Here is a 17,409-nt window from a genome sequence, read left to right on the forward strand (position 1 = left end):
TTATGAAAGGTCTGTAGCTGTGAACAAATTAGATCCACAGCTTTCTTCAGAGGTAGGCCATTTTGAGCTGAAAAATTATAAAAGTCATACATAAACGTATTCAAAAAATCGGCAGTCACAATAGCCCACTAGCAAGTTCGTGAATGAAGTTTTCCAGTAATTGAAATTAAGTGGGAGGATGCTCAAAACAGTGGGAACAATTAGAATAGTGTTTAACATCACTCATGAAGACTTGGATTGTAAATAAGAGCAGCAGTACTATTTAACTGTGACAGCCATTTATAATAGGGGCCACACTTACTGTCTGTACAGTGTCTGCAGCTGCGCTAGCACAGATTTTCTTTGATTTTCTCAGTAATTTGAAAGTCTTTTTGTAGCCAAAAATTCCTTGAGACAATTCATACTGTGGAATTGCAGAAGACAAATCTGATTGTGGAATTTGACTTCTCATCCAGATCTGAGCTATATGAGATCCATATTTTAATCTCTTGTGTTTTGCAATTTCTAATATGTAACTTCAAGCATAGTACAGTGAACTTCACTTTCCCTATAGAAACATAGATACTATGCTTCTTGCAATCTACTATCTTCCTTAACAAGTAAACCTTAATGACTATATGAAATGGAAAGAGAGGGAGTTCCTAAAGAACGTTGTTCAGCATTACCTAAATCTGTGAAGAATTACTCGAATTGTTTAATTAAGTAGGGAAAAGAAATGTTATTTGAATATATAATATCTTTTATCAGGAAAACTGCTTGAGAATGTATAGGTATCCATTCTAAATAGAGCACCAGTGAAATCTGCTTTGTTTTTGCTCATCATTAATAGGAATGCAGGCATCCTGTGATGGTTGGTTTGTTGTCAGATTAAAAACCTTTAACATTCTGATTTTCGAACAGTTTAACCTGAAGATAAATACTTTTGAACAATTAAGTCACATACTCGTATTGAATGAAACATGACTGTGACACAGTGGTACTGTCATTGCCTCTGGGCTGGAGGGTCTGAGTTGAAGTCCCACCTGCAATGGACGTGTATTGTAGCATGTTTGAATTGGTTGAGTTAAAATGACTATTGAGTTAATTTATTAATGTTGACATTGCAAAGCAAATATGATATTTTAGAAATGTGAGCCAAGGCATAGCGATAAACATATGTTGGCGATTTAATAAACATGAACCTGTTCATCACATATTTAGTACAAATGAATAATATACTGTTGTCTACTCTAAGGTGCAGTTTAGTTTGCTTTTTCTTCTTGCTGGCCATGGTGATGCTCTAATATACTTTCCAAATGTCTTTCAGTTGGTGTTGAGAAGTGTACAGATGCAAAGTCAATGCATGAGAGCAATCTCTAAGGTGACCTGCATACTGCCTTATCCAACTACCCACCCTTCTCTTCACCGCCTGCCTCTAGTGAGAGAGATTGTTGAAATCAAATAGAACGTAAGTATTCTACTTACGGAATTCTACTTATTCTACTTCTTACTTGTTAATACAATCGGACGACTACCATGTTTCATGAAAGCAGTCCACCACACTTGTCCACACCATTTGGGGGTGCGCAACAAATGCTGACTTTGCTGGTGTCATTGATATGCCATGAATGAATCAAAGACCATTTCCTGGGTTGTAAAGTATTTAGATTAGATTTTTAGATTGGATTCCCTTCATTGTGGAAACAGGCCCTTCGGCCAAGCAAGTTCACACCGACCCTCCGAAGAGTAACCCACCCAGACCCATTTCCCTCTGACTAATGCACCTAACACTACGGGCAATTTAGCATGGCCAATTCACATGACATGTGCATCTTTGGACTGTGGGAGGAAACCGGAGCACCTGGAGGAAACCCACGCAGACATGGGGAAAATGTGCAAACTCTACACATTCAAGGCTGGAATTGAACTCGGGACTCTGGCGCTGTGAGGCAGCAGTGCTAACCACTGAGCCACTGTGCCGCCCCTTTGATTTGCATCTGTCAAAGGAGTGATTGACATAGGCAGGTTGCTGGAATTTGGAGCCTAAACCTTGAAGTAATGCTAATTAGCATAAAGTTAAATGCACATAAATCTGTGAATGCTGCAAAAATTACTGGAGAAACTCAGCAGGTCTAGCAACAACTGTGGGAAGAAAGCAGAGTTAATGTTTCAAGTCCAGTGACTCTGCATCTGAATGATGTATGTAAATGTGTGAAGATGCTGATGAGTTGCAGCATTGTTACACGAATGTGAAATTGATAGCTTAAAATATCCTTGTATTGAGATTTGCTTTCTGATGTGCAAATCAGTTCTTTGCAGAGATTGGTAGAAAAATATTCACACTCTCTAGTTTTGCTTTTGAGCAATTTCATTAGTGCTCAGTTGTTAATGACAGAAGATGTAGATTGTGGTAATAGGAGTATGAGCACAGAAGGAACATTTGAACAAAGCTACACCTGTTAATTCAGCTTCTGACAGGAGGAAAAGTCAACAGATGGTTCAGACAGCACTGATATTGATGTAAAGCAAAGGAATACTCCTTGTGGTGGCTTCCATTGGTTTGTGATTTCATACAGCTTTTTCTTTAGCATTGTGGTGGGTCCAGCCCAGGAGGTCAAATATGAGGGGATTGGGTCCTCAAGCCAGAGGCATGAAATGGACTAAGTGGACTTCATCTTAAATTCTCTCTTTTTTAATTTTTTCTTTTTCTCTTTATTGTGGCAGTATTAGTCTGAATGTTTTATTTGTCTGCATTTTCTAATTTATTATAATAGTCTTGTGTTTTTGAATGTCTATAATGCTGGACTCTTTATGTCTTTATTTTCTATTCTTTTCCTAAGAATTTGTATTCTAAGATTTGTACCTAGGTACCTTTGTACCTAAGATGGCACTGTAATTGGTGGAGTTGTATACTTTTCACTGTCATCGTGTGACAGTAAAGCTAATTCAATTCAAAACTCTGGATCTTCTGACTGAACAATAGGAAGTACTTTGACCACATTAGACTTGTGGATGTTTTAGAAGGCTCAATGCCATGTTTGTTAAGAAAATGTAGGGATAGACACTGAACTATTGCCAGGTGTATCGCATTCCAGAAAATATATACAGAATTGATGTTATTTGCAGGCAAACAGATTTGAATGAAACATTAATAATAGTTTTGAGTTTGCATTCTGTTTAGAACAACAAACTTTTTTATGACTTTATCACAACAGAAACTTAAACTGCAGTTCTGATTACATGTATATTATTTTTAAATGTAGTTAAGTGAATTAATTATCTGGTCACAAACTTGGAATGCAAAATATAAATTTTTCTCAAATGTTGCTGCTTACAGATCAAAGCTGCTATTGGCTCTGATATGCTAGTCTCGGCCAATGAGAGAGTCAAAAATTTTAACTGCACAACAGTTTTATCTGCACAACACACATACCTTGTTTAACATATATTGGAGTTATCTTAAATCTTCTTGAAAAATTAGTCTATTTCTAAATAAAATCTATTATAAATGTTATTGGCAGAAAGCTTGTCATTTGAAATTGGTTCTTCAAAACTAATAGTGGTACATTTTATATATGTTCAGTGAAATACTTTACTCAGCTGACTTTTAAAGTCATAGAGGTATACAACATGGAAACAGACCCTTCGGTCCCGCCTGTCCATGCCGACCAGATATCCCAACCCAATCTAGTCACATTTGCTAGCACTCGGCCATATCCCTCTAAACCATTCCAATCCATATATCCAACCAGGTACCTTTTTAAATTCTGTAATTGTACCAGCCTTCAACTCTTCCTCTGGCAGCTCATTCCATACATGTACCACCCTCTTGTGAAAAAGTTGCCCCTTAGGTCCTTTTTATATCTTTCCCCTCCCACCCTAAACCTATGCCCTCTATTTCTGGACTCCCCCACCCCAGGGAAAAGACCTTTTTGTCTACTTATTCTAACCATGCCCCTCATGATCTATAAACCTCTATAAGGTCACCCCTCAGCCTCTGACACTCTGGGGAAAACAGCCCCAGCCTATTTAGCGTCTCCCTATAGCTCAAATCCTCCAACCATGACAACTCTTGTAAATCATTTCTGAACCCTTGCTAATTTCACAGCATCCTTCTGATAGGAAAGAGACCAGAATTGCATGCAGTATTCCAAAAGTGTCCTAACCAATGTCCTGTATAGCCACAAAATGACCACCTAACCTCTTATACTCAATGCTGACCAAAAAAGGAAAGCATACCACATGCCTCCTTCACTTTCAAGGAACTATAAGCCTGCACTCCAAGGTCTCTTTGTTAGCAACACTCCACAGGGCCTTACCATGAAGTGTATAATTCCTACTCTGATTTGCTTTTCCAAAATGCAGCATCTCACATTTATCTAAATTTAAACTCTATTTGCCACTCCTCAGCCCATTGGCCCATCTGATCAAGATCCCGTGGTACTCTGAGGTAACCTTAGAATCCCTACGGTATGGAAACAGGCCCTTGGCCCAGAAAGTCCACACACAACTTTCGAAGAGTATCCCACTGCGACCTATTCCCCTACCTCATTACTTTACGTTGATCCCTGACTAAAGCACCTAAATTACACATCCCTGAACACTATTGGCAATTTAGCATGGCTAATTCACCGAACCTGCCCATCTTTGGACTGTGGGAGAAAACTGGATAACCCAGAGGAAACCCACACAGACACGGGGAAAATGTGCAAACTCCACACAGATAGTTTGCCTGAGGCCGGTATTGAACCAGGGTCCCTGGTGCTGTGAGGCAGCAGTACTAAGCACCTGAGGCACCATACTGCTGCCTTTGCTGTTCACTACACCTCCAATTTTGGTATCATCTACAAACTTACCAACTATACCTCCCATGTTCACATCCAAATTATTTATATAATGACAAATAGTAATGGACCCAGCACTGATCCTTGTGGCACACCGCTGGTCACAGATCTTCAGTCTGAAAAGCAATCCTTCACCATCACCCTTCTATTTTCTACCTTTGAGCCAGTTCTCTGTCCATATGGCTAGTTCTCCCTGTATTCCATGAGATAAAACCTTGCTAACCAGTGTCCCATGAGGAACCTTGCCGAACACCTTGCTGAAGTCCATATAAATCACATCTACTGCTCTGCCCTCATCAATCCTCTTTGCTTCTTCTAAAAACTCAATCACTTTCATGAGACATAATTTCATGCAAAAAGCCATGTTGACTATTCCTAATCAGTCCTTGTCTTCCCAACACATGTAAATCCTGTTCCTCAGGATTCTGTCAACTACTTGTCCCCTGCCGATGTCAGACTCACTGGTCTATAGTTCCCTGATTTTTCTTTACCTTTCTGATATAGTGGCACCACATGAGCCAACCTTTAGTCTTCTGGTACCTCACCTGTGACGATAGATGATACGAATATCATCGTATATCAAAGGGGCCCAGCATTCACTTCCCTAGCTTCCCACAGAGTTCTGGGGTACACCAGATCAAATGTTGGGTACTTATCCATTCTATGCATTTTAAGACATCCAGCACTACCTTCCCCATAATATGGATATTTTTCGAGATGTCACAATCTATTTCCCTACATTCTGTATCTTCCATGTCCTCCTTCACAGTAAACATTGCAAAATACTCGTTTAATGTCTCCCCTCATCTCCTGCGGCTCCACACAAAATCTACCTTGCTGATCTTTGAGTGACCCTATTCTTTCCCCAGTTACCCTTTTGTCCTTAATGTATTCATATCTATCAGTCTTCCCTTTCACCCTAACAGGAATATACTGTCTCTGGACTGTTGTTATCTCATTTTTTTGAAGGCTTTCCATTTTCCAGCCGTCCCTTTACCTGTGAACGTCTGTGAATCAACTTTTGAAAGTTCTTGCCTGATACAGTCAAAATTGGCCTTGCTCCAATTTATCACTTCAACTTTTAGATCTGGTCTATCCTTTTTCCATCACTATTTTAAAATTAATAGAATTAAGGTCATTGGCCCCAAAGTGCTTCCCCACTGACACCTCGGTCACCTGCCCTGCCTTATTTCCCAAGAGTAGGTCAAGTTTTGCACCTTCTCTAGTGGTTACATCCACATACTGAATCAGAAACATTTCTTGTATGCACTTAAGTTCCTCTCCATCTAAACCCTTAACATTATGGCAGTCCCAGTCTATGTTTGGAAAGTTAAAATCCCCTACCATAATCACCTTATTATTGTGATTCTGTTCGCGCGCTGGGAATTTGTGTTGCAGATGTTTCGTCCCTTGTCTAGGTGACATCCTCAGTGCTTGGGAGCCTCCAGAGGAAAGATCACAGAAGCGCTTCACAGGAGGCTCCCAAGCACTGAGGATGTCACCTAGACAGGGGACGAAACGTCTGCAACACAAATTCCCAGCTCGGCGAACAGAGCCACAACATCGAGCACCCGAGCTACAAATCTTCTCCCAAACTTTGAACACCTTATTATTCTTACAACTGAAATCTCCTTACAAATTTGTTTCTCAATTTCCTGCTGATCATTAGGGCATCTATTGTACAGTCCCAATAAGGTGATCATCCCTTTCTTATTTCTCAATTTCACACAAATAACTTCCCTGGATGTATTCCCTGGAATATCCTCTGATTGCACCTGCATTGGTAAGGGGCTAATATACTGGCAGGGAGATTTGCCAGAGCTGCTTGGAAGGATTTAAACTAGTAAGGTTGGAGGGTGGGTGGTAGGGAAATAGTGAGCAAAGAGATCAATCTGAGACTGATATAGTTGGGAAAAGGAATGAGTCAAACAGTCAGGGTTGGCAGGAACAAAGTAGAGAACAAGGTAGGACTGATAAATTTAAACTGCATTTACTTCAATGCAAGAGGCCTAACACAGGCAGTTGAACTCAGGGCCTGGTTAGGAATATGGCATGGGGATCATAGAAGTTACAGAAACATGGCTCAGAGATGGATAGGACTGGCAGCTTAATGTTCCAGGATACAAATGCTATAGGAAGGATAGAAAGGGAGGCAAGAGAGGAGGGGGAGTGGTGTTATTTTGACTGGTTATAAAAATTTGAAAGGAGTGCTTAAGTATGTGTAACAATGACAACTTTGTATTTCCTGACTATACTGTTGACTTCTGTTCAAGTGTTCAAAAACATACACACATTATAGTGTTACTTTTTGCTAGGTGAAATGTTGTAGTGACAGATCTGCAACAACAGTTGAGTGCAGCTCCAACAACCATCAAGAAGCTTTAATACCATTGAGTCATAGAGATGTACAGCATGGAAACCGATCCTTTGGTAGTGGGAGACACAGCAATTCAATTGATTGGAACCCCACCCACCACAGTACAACTGCAACAGCGATTCCATCTATAAGATGCACTGTAGTAATTTGTCAAGCCTCCTTGGCACATGCCGTCCACCACCTGGAAGGACAAGGTCAGCAGGTGCGTGGGATGACCAGCACCCATACATTTTCCTCCAAACCACATAACATCCTGACATAGAACTTTAATACTTTTGCTTTGCTATCGCTGTGTCAAAACCCTGAAAATCCCTTCTAAACCCTCCCAAAGCTGTATCTCCAATCACATTGGAAAGTCCAATTAAGGACAGCATGCTGGAAAGCATTGAAACTGACATCAACAGTAACAGATTTGTGGTTATTTTGAGGATATTAAATATTTGGTTACCATTTTTAAAAAAAATCATTCAAATGTTCAATACAGAATAAGCAAGTGGGAGTTGATATTTCCTAATGATTTTAATCGGAGATTTTATTAGAGACCTGTGGAGCAGGGGGACTTGAACCCTAGACGTTTTGGTTCAGGGGTAGGGAGCACCACAACTACCATGAAAGCCTTTCAGTAAACTGGAGGAAACTGAACAAAAATTATGCATTTTTTAAAATAGTAATCACATTGCATTTTTCTTTGCAACCACCCTTTGTAAACCAGCACACAAGGCCATCTGATTAAATAACTTGTACTGTTCATGAGCATCATTCTCTTCCTGTTGCTGATGTCAGAAAGAGATGTATCATTGAAGTTATTCTTTTCACCCTAAGGTAGAGATTTCAGTGATGACTTTTGCTTTGAGCTGCACTTTTGTCATGTGTAACATTCCTTGAATCTTGACCACTGATGGCAATTATTTTCTTTACAGTCAATTACTCTAAATTTCATTTGAATCACATTCTTCCCTGCTTAATTAACAAACCATGCAAAATGAGAGGGTAGGTTCCTCCAGGGAGGAGAAATTTGATACCACTTTATTAATTGTTGATTGAGATTTTCAGGTATAGTAATATTTTAGAGAACTATATGGGTTCTACATTAATGAGCATGATGGCATGCACAGAATTGGACTTTGATTTGTCCAAAACCTTTCATAGTATGCAATGTCTTTTAATATTTCTTCAGGCATTAAATTTCTCTCTGTATTGCCCTGGTGTTGCTTGAGCCCAGAAATTCAATGGTCTGTTCTACACCATGGTCATATTTAACAAATGCTGTTAAATTGTTGTTTTTCTTTGAGTTCCAGTGGGTAGCATAAATATATGCATTTGTATCATTTTAAGAGTGAATGGCTTGCTCTCTGTTGGTATGCTTCATATGGATGATATTTTGTTTGCTGTTGAATATTGGAAATGTTTGGCCAATCCTGCTTCTTCTGTAGGTCCTCCTTTTAGTTTCCAGACTGCTATTTTGAATTAATTTTGGCATGCAGTTGAGGGAACGTTTTGTCATGTATGTTCTACCTAGTTTTAAGAAGAAGCCTGCAACAGGAAGTTGAAATTTCAGCTTAACAGATGGCTGAGTCTTTTCACTTTCTCGACAGAAACTGTATTTAACAATTTATTACAGAATGCTCTTTCTTCCTACCCCACTGCACTGCCCCCACTGTCTTGCTTGTCTAGTTCAAGTCGCAAACATTTCATCTCATTGCAACTCTCAGACCCAGACTTCTCGGATCTGATATATGAATTACATTTTTGGCAATAGTCATCAAGTGAATTTGCAAATTGAAGTCTGCAAGTTCATGTACATATTGCAGCTCACTGTATGTGTCTTGGTTAATCACCTCCTCACACTGTCTTGCTTCTGTTTCCTAGCATGTGGACAACAGCTTGATGTACAACTCTACAATTTTCCAAACATAATGTCAGGAACAACAGCAGTCTTTATTTCCTCCCACACCCCTCTTTGCTAAAACATGGGGAGAGGAACTCGCTCTCAAGTTATTGACAGCTGCTCCTTTAAGATGTAGGAGCAGATTTCGGCCATTCAGCCCATCTAGCCTGCTTCTGCTATTCCAGTGCAATCATGGTGAACTGTTTATGCTCTACTTCACTTTCCTGCCTTCCCCCTACAATGCTTGATCAACTCTCCGTAACACCTGTCTGTCGTGGCCTTGAATATTCTTTAACGATGCCTCTGAAGCTCTTTTTATAGTAAAGAACTCCACAGATTCACCATCGGCTGAAAGTAGAAGTTCATCTTTATCTCTGTCTAGAAAGGAGATAATCTGAGATTATGCCATCTGGTGATTATTAGTTTTGAAAGAATGCTTTAAAAAATTGTAAAGTATGATTTCCTCTTCACAAAGTTATAAATGAGACCATCCTAGTAAGGGAAGCAAGCTGTATGTACTCCCCCCAGATAAATCCTGTAAGAATCTTTTACGTTTCAATGTAGTCACCCCTTATTCTTTTCAGTCCAAATTCATATAGATCTAACTTGCTCAACATTTCCTCACAAGAAAACCCCTGTAATCCCAGGATCAACCAAGTGACCCTTCTCCAGATTACCACCATTGTCAGCATAGCAAACCTGTTCAGATATTCCAGGTGTGGTCTAATTAGTGCCTTGTATTGCTTTAGCAAGACTTCCCTGTTGTTACATTCCATTTTTTAAAATAAAGAGCAACATTTAATTGCCTTCCCTGTCAGCTACTGAACCTGTATGGTAGCTGTATGTGATTTATATGTCCCTCTGTGCTGCAGCTTTCTGTAGTATTTATTTATTTAAATGCAATTCAACTCCATTTTTATTTAACCTTTTTTTTCCAATTAACCTGTTCAGAGGTGTTGTTATGTGACTGTGGAACAGAAGAGACACTACTTCTGTACCATGTGAGGGCCCAACACCCCTCTCTTTTCTACCAAAATGCATAACCTTGCATTTTCCCTACATTGTATTCCACCTGCCAAGTTTTAGCCCACTCGCTCAACCTGTTTGTATCCCTCTGCAGACTGTGTGTCATTCTCACCACTTGCCTTCCCACCTATTTTTGTGTTAACCACATATTTAGTGAAAGTATGTTCACTTTCCTCATCTATGTTATTAATATATGTAGTAAATAATTTCAAACCACCAGCACTGATCCTCAGTTAGTTTATACCATGAAAATATCCTCTTCATCCTTTACCCTGCCTTCTGTCTGTTAGCCAGTCCTCTGTCTATGCTATTATACTACACTCAATACCATATCTTTATTGAGTAGCCTCCTGTGCAGGGAGAAAGTGAGGACTGCAGATGCTGGAGATCAGAGTCGAGAATGTAGTGCTGGAAAAACACAGTCGGTCAGGCAGCATTCAAGGAGCGGGGGAATCTCCTTTTTTGGGGGTAAGCCCAATGAAAAACTTAAAACGTTGATTCTTCTGCTTTTTGGATGCTGCCTGTCCGGCTGTGCTTTTCTAGCACCACACTCTTTGACTGTAACCTCACGTGCAGTATCTTATCGAACATCTTTCGGAAATACAAATGGATTAACTGGTCTTACCTTCATGGTTCCTGCTTATTCGTCCTTGAAAGAATACTAAAAAAATTTGTAAGGCATGATTTCTCCTTCTCAAAGTCATTCTGGTGTCAAGGAGAGACCTCCAACCTTTTGTTGGAAGAACGTTGTCTGGAGAATTTATTGAGAGCACTACAATCCCCAATACTGAGGATCATAGACTAATGGACAAGATGGGGGTTTGGGGTGATTGCTGGTTTCAGTAAGTGGAGGGTCGATTTGTGATTAAAAGGGAATGATTAGCTTTCAGCAGCCAAAGGATCTGAAAAGGAGGATTCTGTATCCCTCCTTCCCCCTACATGCCACCAGATTACTGTATCGTGTCAACTCTACTCCTACTCATGCCCAGCCACAGCTATACTATTAGCAGGGGTGGGATACAACTCTTAAGTGACATTAATGGACCATTTTTAATGGCATCAATAGGCTGAAGGGTGGGTTGGTGTTTCTAATACTTGTGTGATCTGTGTAACAAAAAAAAAATTCATTGGTCTGAGTAGGATGCAAGGCCTCATGTTGGGTTATATACCTTTTGGTCCTCAAACCCACTGGTAGAGGAGTGTAACATTCAGCACTGTTGTGTTATTAACAAAATCTGAAGTTGTCACTGCATTTTTTTATCCTACAAGTTTGTTTCTCAAAATCTGTTTCACTGATGGGGAGGCAAATAAGAATCAGGCACCAGGTTGTGCAAAGAATGAAAATTTTGCTAAAAGCGTCTCTATTGAACCCTCTGCATCCTTTGCAGTGATTACATGTGACTTGGTGAAAGACATGAAGTTGGCTATTTGCCTTCATCGTCAATGATAGGGGTGTGCATAACTCTGGATAAGGGAGAGGAAATGATGATACATTGCCTCCCCAGTAGCCTTTAATAAGACATTATCACTGGACTGTTAGTCTAGAAACGCTGGTAATGTTCTTTGGGGACCTGGGTTCGAATCCCACCAAAGCAGATGGTGGAATTTGAATTTAATCCCAGATTTAAAGAAAAAGTTATTGAGTCTAATGATGACCACACATTAACTGTCGATTGCCAGCAAAAGTCCATCTGGTTCACTAATGTCCTTTAGGGAAGGAATCTGCTATCTTTACCCAGTCTGGCCTCCATGTGACTCCAGACCCATAGCAATATGGTTGACTCTTAACTGCTGTCTGTGCAATCACGGATGGGTGATAAATGCTGTCTCAGCCATCGATGCTCTCATCCTGTCAATGAATGTTTTAAAACAAAAACTACAATTCCAACAGGACTAAGGTTTTATTTTCTGTATTCATAGCATGGACAATGTGAAAAAAATGATGCTCAGCTTGTATCAGTGCTCAACATACAGCTTTTTTTATCTGTGTAATACCCTTTAATGGTGACTTTATGCTGTCGATGATTAACTGGATTGAAATTTGATTTGTTTCCATTTCACTTACATACTCCGCCTGTAATTGTTTGGACTCTGCTCATTAAAACAGATATGCAGGTTATTAAGAAATGAAGATGATGTCAAATGAAATGCAAGAATGATGAGGAAATATATCGAGGAACAAAGGGCACAATTGTTCTGTCACTTATTTCACAGGAGCACAGAAGTGACGGGTGAACTCTGACTGTAGAAACAGAATCCAGTCGAGCTGTAGAATGCAGTAGTTTGAGGGCCCTAGCAGAGTTGGCTATCACATTCTTTTACTCTTCAAGCAAAGCAATGGATTCTGCAGGCTGTGGTGGGGTATGGGCATCCAGTGTTTATGGCACTAGACTAGCAATTCAAAATGCCTGGGATCAAATCCTATCATACTTAAATTGCAAAAATGAATTCGGTAACTCCAGCAATTTTGGGTTGATATTTGACAAAAAGGTTTGCATGAACCCCACTTCTGAGGGACCTGCTACCGTTTGTGTTGGCCTACATGCAACTTTATTGCTGTAATACGTTGTTGACTCATTGGCAACAAAAATACCTTCACAATACCACCCACTCCAATAATGTTTTGAAGTGCAGCTGCTAGTATTAGAACAATAGTGCTGTAGCTGAAGGAATGGAGGTGTGGACTGTATTTAAGGATTAAAAGCAACGTCAGTGACGCTTTTTAAAAAAAAATCACGGATCACTTGTTCTGATTTGTACTTATGAGTTGTTATGAGTACACTGCAGTTGTACCCTCTAACAAAAATTTATTAGCTTCCAATAATGTGTTGGGAACAAACTAGATTTGAATCAGTCATTTTAACACAAGGGTGAGTAACAAGCAAACTTGAACTCTGTGTTTATATAATGACGTTGTTTGTATCTTCTTTCCAAATTATGACAACTTCTTCCAAATTAGATTGGACAAAGCAAAGAAGAATACTTGTAAAATAAAGATACGTAGCAGGAACTGCTTAGCTTAATCCTCAGTTTCAATTATTAGTTTTTAACAATGGCAAATCATGACACCGTGGCTCAGAGTTTGGCTGAATTGAAACCGAAGTCCCAGAATCACTAATGGGGATAAAACTCCAAATTAATTGTGCATGAATTTTTCGGGCATTATTTTGGTTGAATCAGACTTTTCAGACGAATTGGTATGTGTTAAAGATGATTTGATTTCACATTATCATTGGTCAATTTCAGGTAAATTATTATTCTCTTGAATGCCTTTGGGAATCTTAAATTATCTTTTGGCATAAGATTGAGGAGAACGTGATTGTGATCAAGTTCACATGTCAGTATGGGAAAGAATCCAAATGGTAATTGGTATAATACATGTTTATTTTAAACACCTCCTTTTCTGGTTCTGTTATTTACAAGAGTAAGATTTTCATATTGGCTGGAAGATGTGATGAGATACTCCAGGAGATTTCATAGCTAGTGAAATGTGCTGCTGATGGCTCAAAGGTTTTACATGTATTTTGAGAAAAGCGTTTCTTATGTATTCCTCTTTAAACTCTTACAAATAAGTGTTTGAACCAAAAATAGTGTAGGGAGTGAGATCCGACTAGATGGCTCATGCTATGTCTTCTAATTGTGATGGGATCCTGACCAAGAAGTGAACTTGATTAACAGGTCCAGCTGGAAAGCTGGAGGGAGGACGTCCCAAGGTAGCTTATTTGACCAATTCGTCCATGGGGGTGGGATGGAAAAGAAGCCTTGGGATGTGGGGAGAAAGGGGCTTGCATGAAGAACTCCTCCTGGTCTACAGGGAGTGCTTAACTTCTTCTCAAAGCTGTCCTCCCCTTGCTGCCATGTTTCCTGAAACCTTCGAATGCTTGGCTGCCACCTCTGGAGAAGTCTGGAATTAATAGGGTCGGAGCTGGTTTTCTGACTTACTGAGATTTTTCTCATCTTGTGACAAAACCCTGCTATGATCATTGCCAATGACTATCAAGAACACTTTAGTAAGCTTTCTTTTACCAATAAAATGTTTATATTAAGTAATAACTGTTATTAATTTAGCCTTTTGTAAATTATTGACCAGGGTTAACAGACTGTGGATGGTGACTCTTATTATTTCTTTTTGACAAGAAATGTTATGATAAACTACTGAACTGTGGACGGATGAGAAAAGAACCAATTGTGTACTTGGCCAGAGATTAGCTGCTTCTGATTGTTGGCCGTTAATTATTACCTGAAAGATGATATTCAAGCTGTGTATGTGAAGAGTTGGCCAAGAACATTCTCTTCACTTTAGATATGTTGTTGTGGAAACATAGTTTGCTCTCAGTAAACATTTTGATTCCTGATCTTTTAAAGTTGCCATGAGATGAAATTTTATGTATTGCTACAAATGGCTTGAAATTTTTCTTTAATGAACCTTTTTACTATTTGTTGACTGTTTTCAGTTGGATAATATAACTTCTTGACCAATGAAATTTCCTAGATATTGAACACGGGAAATGTTTTGCTGATAAGTTCCAGCTGATTTTTTTTTTGGTTAAACTTTGTATTAAATAGTTCCTTGGCTTCAGCTTCCATAGCTACTGCTACGAGTGGACCTTGCACTCCCTACAAACCTAAAATGTAAAATGCTAACAGATCATCAAACAGATCTAGTAACTCATAACTGGACATCTGTGACAGGCTGTTTGCTGTTAGCAATGTGTGACCTTTATGGCCTGACTTATCCATTCCACTACCTTTACCATTTTAGCCAGAGGATCAATCCTAATTTAATAGCGTACGGAAGGGCATACAAGGAGCAAAGTCAGGCATGCATAAAAATGAGGTGTCGAACCAATGAAACTACAATACATATGAACCACTTGTGTGCGAAACAGCAAAAAGCACAGGTGATGGACATGTCTAAAAAATCCTTCAGTTATTTGATCACATTTTAAGCTTTGCAGTCCTGTTACATCCAGTTGTGAATCGTTGTGGATAATTAAACTACTACAGGAGGTGGGTGATCCACAATGCCTCTGTCCTCCAGAATGGAGGAGCCCAGCACATCAGTGTAAAAGTGAAGGCTGAGGTATCACAATTTCATCTTCAGGGAGAAGTGCCAGCTAAATGATCCATCTGGTTTCCTGATGTCCTCAGCATCACAAATGCCAGCCCTCAATCAATCCTGTTGAATCCTTGTGATATCAAGAAACAGCTGAAGGCACTCCATCCCTCCAAAGGCTACAAGCTCTGACAACATTCCAGCAATAATAGTGAAGACTTGAACTCCTAGCCAAGCTGTTACAGTACACCTAGAACACTGATGCTGTGGAAAATTGCTCATGGCTGTTCAACACACTAAAGGCAAGGCACATACAACCCCCATCCCTGCTAATTACTGCCCTGTCTGTCTACTCTCAATTAGCAAAATGAACAATGTAGTTGTCAAAAGTGCTACCAGCAGCACTTGCAAAAGAATAAACTGCTCACTGATGTCCTGGTTTCTGCCAGGTCCACTCAGATCCTGACCACATTACATTGGTCCAAGCTTGAATAAAGGAGCTCGATGTCAGCAGTAAAAGTGACTTCCCTTGACATCAAAGTAGCATTGACTGAGTGTTGCATAATGGATCCTGGTAAATCTGGTGTCGGTAAGGATCAGAGAAGACTCGCCATGAGTTGGAGACATGATGGTTCTGGTTGTTGGCGATCAATCATTTCAATTGGGGGGGCACCTTTTGTAGGAATTCCTCAGGGTGGTGTCCTGGGCCCAACCATCTATAGTTGCTTTGTCAATGACCTTCTCTCTATCATAAGGTCAGAAGTGGGGATAATCGCTGATTTGCACAATGTTCAGAACTAATTAGAATGACCAAGATACTAAAGCAACCTGTGTCTTTATGCCATAAGAACGCAACAATATTCAGATTTGGACCAACGTGCAGCAGAAATGTTACTTGTCCCACAATTGTAGTGGTTATTTCTAACAAATGATGATAATCTAGCCAGCAACCAGTGTTCTGTAACAGTGAGATCTTTGGCCTGGACCAGCCATAATAATACTGTGCCAACAAAAGCTTATAGAAACCAGGGTTCTGTGATGAGTAACATGCCTCTTGTCTCCTGACCACCTGTCCGCCATTAACAAGGTACAAGTCAGGAGTGTGATAGAATACTCTTCACATGTCTGGATGAATGCTTTAACAAGTCTCAAAGCTCCATCCATCCAGGACAAAGGAACCCATTGGTGTACCATTTGACACTATGTACTGCAGCAACTCACCAAGGCTGCTTGAACAGTACATTCCAAACCTGCAATCTCGACAATCGAGAAGAACAAAGGGCACCAGATACATGTGAATACCTCACCACTTGGAAGTACCTCTTTAAGTCACAGACCATCCTGACTTGGAAATATGTCCCTGTCTCTTCACTGTCATGAGGTCAAACTCCTGGAATTTGCTCCATAACCCCAATGCACCGACAGCAGCGATTTTAAGAGCGCTCACCACCACCTCTTCAAGGACAATGACAGATGGAAAATAAATGCTGGCCCTGGCAGCAGCAATCACATCCTGGCAATAAATAAGTAAATTAATTGTCCAAAAGGCCTATTTACCATTGCCCACACTCCCTTTATTTGAATAAAAGAATTCCATGAATGCCACCATACAATCTTCTCTACTTCAGCATATAATACATAATGTCACACTCTAGATTGAACACCATTGATCTGTCCATCAAAAATGAGTGGCAAGTCACTCTGAAAACAATATTTTGTGTAATTACTGAGCTTACTATCCAAAGCTATTGACCCTTGGAGCATGGGACTTCTCACTTGCTATGGAATTGGCACTGCACCTCTGTGCAGCACTGAAGTTTAAGATTAACAGATTGCTTTAAAGAAATAGAGCAAGGGGGTACTAGAGTAATAATAAGATTCAAAATAGTATGTGCTCACAAAAATGGAACTAGAAAATAAATGTACAATTGACAGTCTCTTAGGAAAATATGCTACAGGGCCTCAGAAAAACAAGTTTCTAAACTAATCTCTAGGGAAACTGTGCATACTGTCACTTGTACTACTGAGATTCTTTTGGTTACTGCTACTGGCACATTGTTCATTTTTAAAATTTTTTTGGAGCATTAAATTGATTGCAGTCTCCTTTTTTAGCCTGTTGAAATATTATTTAAAAGAAATCCAGAGAATTAAGATAGATTTTTTCCTTTTCATGTTTAGTAATAAATATACTACAGTCAAAGTTTCATTTAAAAATATGTATCAAATACTCACTTCATAT

At 39.6% G+C, this 17,409-nt stretch overlaps 1 protein-coding gene across 16 annotated transcripts in view; it reads left to right on the forward strand.

Moving 5' to 3' along the window:
* Positions 1 to 17,409, forward strand: part of mef2aa (myocyte enhancer factor 2aa) — a 224,971-nt gene that overhangs the window by 35,995 nt on the left and 171,567 nt on the right. For 3 of the 16 annotated variants that reach the window (XM_060853178.1, XM_060853180.1, XM_060853179.1), the window contains exon 2: positions 1,307 to 1,447. The exons of the other annotated variants lie outside the window; for them this stretch is intronic. The gene's annotated coding sequence lies outside the window, so the exon portion shown is untranslated. The remainder of the gene's footprint in view (positions 1 to 1,306; positions 1,448 to 17,409) is intronic. 16 annotated transcript variants of the gene reach the window in all.

This window comes from Hemiscyllium ocellatum, chromosome 39 (assembly GCF_020745735.1).
Source record: "Hemiscyllium ocellatum isolate sHemOce1 chromosome 39, sHemOce1.pat.X.cur, whole genome shotgun sequence".
In the NCBI taxonomy this organism is placed as follows: Eukaryota; Metazoa; Chordata; class Chondrichthyes; order Orectolobiformes; family Hemiscylliidae; genus Hemiscyllium; species Hemiscyllium ocellatum.